The sequence below is a fragment of the Lactuca sativa genome, chromosome 7, assembly GCF_002870075.4.
Source record: "Lactuca sativa cultivar Salinas chromosome 7, Lsat_Salinas_v11, whole genome shotgun sequence".
Lineage (NCBI taxonomy): Eukaryota > Viridiplantae > Streptophyta > Magnoliopsida > Asterales > Asteraceae > Lactuca > Lactuca sativa.
In genome coordinates this window covers 102,406,563-102,409,460 of record NC_056629.2, presented here as the reverse complement: position 1 = coordinate 102,409,460, position 2,898 = coordinate 102,406,563, and the positions used below count along the sequence as shown (strand labels likewise).

At 36.8% G+C, this 2,898-nt stretch overlaps 1 non-coding gene across 1 annotated transcript; it reads left to right on the top strand.

The window, feature by feature from the left end:
* Positions 1 to 2,251: 2,251 nt before the first annotated feature.
* On the top strand, positions 2,252 to 2,358 carry LOC111889099 (small nucleolar RNA R71). Its single transcript, XR_002849407.1, has one exon. It is a non-coding gene; the product is annotated as a small nucleolar RNA R71 (small nucleolar RNA).
* Positions 2,359 to 2,898: the final 540 nt, after the last annotated feature.

Genomic DNA, 2,898 nt, shown 5'->3' with positions numbered 1-2,898 from the left:
TATGGCTATCCTTAGCCCTAGAAATCGTCCACCCCTTACCCATAAAGGATATATAGCCCAAAGTGCAACTATCAAACAGTTGACAGTTTATACCCCTTTATTTAATTAATCTCTTTAAGTCACCAAATTAATTCCTAATTAATCTATGACTTATATTAATCAAATAATAATATTATTATTCCTTATATTATTCTTATAATATATTAATAATATTTGTTCTCTCATTATAAATCATCCTATCAAGTTGCTATGGTGAAGGCAACCCAAAAGGACCATGCTCAACCGGGTCAAATACTTGCCTAATATAGTTGTAGCCTTAGACACTATTCCAACAATTATTTCCTAAATAAGCATATTTCAAGTGTTGAGGTAGGACCTTCAATTCCAATTTTGGTGGTTGAACAAGGGACGGTGGCAACTTTGTGTGAGTTTGAGGCAACTCGATTTGATTCACACTAAATTGTGTAGTTTTCTTGACCTCCAAATTGCTAACGAACTTGTCAATTTCTGGATCTAGAGAATAGAGCTTTAATTTCTTGGCTAGTTTCCCACAATCAAACCCTTTCCTGAGAACCATCTCTAACATGCCACCATTCTTCAACTCAAACAACTCTTGGGTTAGTGGTTCAACAGCACCAACAAAATATAAAGTGATACATCATTAGGATATCTCATAACATCATAAATATTAAAGCTTATTGTTTCACCATCAAATTCCATTGTTAAACTACCCGCATACACATCGATTTTTGTCCAAGTCTTTTTTAAAAACCGTATTCCACGCAAGATTAGAGCCGATTTGGAGGATACTTTTTACTCTAAATCAATCACATAGAAACCCTTTGGGAAGAACAATTAATTCACTTACACCAAAAAATCTTTTAAGACACCACTAGGAAAACATTGATTTATCCGCAAGTTAAATTATGACAACCGTTTTATTTAAAGGACCAACTTTTAGTGATTTATATACCGAATAGGGCATGCCATTAATAGAAGCACCAAGATCAAGCAAGTAACTACTAAAGGTGACATCCCCTATTTTTCAAGGAATTGTAAACATTTCGGGGTCTTTGCACTTAGGTGGAAGTTTTCTTTGCAAAACTACGGATGCATTTTCATTTATTGAAATCTTTTCATTCCATTTCAATTTTCTTTTGTTCATGCAAAGTTTTTTCAATTTTTTTTTCATATCTAGGGATTTGTTTGATTGCATCAAGGAAAAGAATGTTTACCTCCACCTTTTGGAAGGTGTCCAAGATCTCTTTCTCCTCCGCATTCTTCTTTGAAGTTGCAAGTCAGGAGGGAAATGGTGGTTGAGTGGCTATTGGAGTCACTAGAGGGGTAGTCTTTTTTGGTACTCCAGTTTGTGCATCATTCTTGATAATATGATCCTCAATGGGAATGATCTAGATTTCTTCCTCATCTTCCTTTGACTTCTTATTTGAGCTACACTCTTTGGTTTGTTTACCACTTCTCAAGGTCACCATATTGACATTGGTCACCATATTGACATTGGGATTCTTTTCGGTTTGAGAAAGTAGTTTTCCACGAGACTCCAACTTGATTAGGGATGTAACTATATCTCAGATTTGTTCTTCAAGGTTGGAAATACTAGTTATGGTCTCTTTTTGGAATTGTTGGGTACTTGGTTGGGATTGAGGAGGTTGTTGGTGATGATGTAGATGGTATGGTTTGGGTTGATAGTGAGGTTGTGGATGTTGGTAGTAGGGTTGTTGTGGCGGTTCAGAAGGCCTAAACAATGTATTTTGAGGAAATGGTCTTGCGTTGTAGCTCATATTGGAATTTGGCTTCCAACTTGAATTGTATTCATTTTGGTAACTGGATGGGTTGTTGTGATAGTTTTTGGAATTCTCTGGTGGCATTTACATTTTTTTGTTTCTTCTTGGAGAATGGGGCACGTATCCGTGGGATGTCCCATTGTTGCACATAGTCCAAAAACCATCACGTGTGGAGTTTGTCCCATGGCTAGATTTTGAACAATGAATGTTAGATCTTTAATTTGAGACTCGAGGTTTGACGTCACTACTTCATTGAATTTTTTATGTGTGTCCCTCTTCATGTCTTGTCGGGGGCTAAAATGTGGAGAGTTGGTGGCAATGGTATTGAAGAGTTTTCTTGTTTGTTGAGGAGTTTTGCTAAAGACATCTCAACCCCTTGAAGCATCAACTAGTCTTCTATCCATAGTAACAATCCCTTATAAAAGTGTTGAATGAGGAGTTGTTCCAAAATTTTGTGTTGTGGGCAACTATAACACAAGTTGTTGAACCTCTCCCAATAATCATGGAAACTCTCACTTTGACCTTGGCCGATTTCACAAATCTCATTTCTAAGACTTGAGACTCTTGAGGAGGGATAAAATTTATCAAGGAAAGCTCTTGCCATATCGGTCCATGAGTTGATTGACCCCGGTAGAAGATAGAATAGCCAATCTTTTGCTCTATCGGCCAATAAAAAGGGGAATTCCCTTAAATTAATTTGGTCATTGGTTGATCCTTATAGCTTCATGCTAGTGCAAATGATGTGGAACATCTTCAAGTGCTTGTGAAGGTCTTCATTGTCCAATCCATGAAAAGTTGGAAGGTGATGAACTAGGCTTGACTTCAATTCTGAACATCCTTCCAAAATAGGGTAATTGATACCGGTAGAATCAGGTTCTACTTCGGTTTCGGTGTCAATAGAAGAAGCAGTTTCAACCTTCGGGTCCCCGTTAGGGTTTGAAGTTTGACCATGTTCTATTCTCCTTTCTTTTTCCAAACACCTTGCTTCTTTTTCAATTTTTGGATTATAAATCAAAGTACTTGTACGTTGAGATTTGGGTATAGAGAAACAAATTGATTAAAAATAAAACAATCCCCGACAATGCCGCCAAAATTT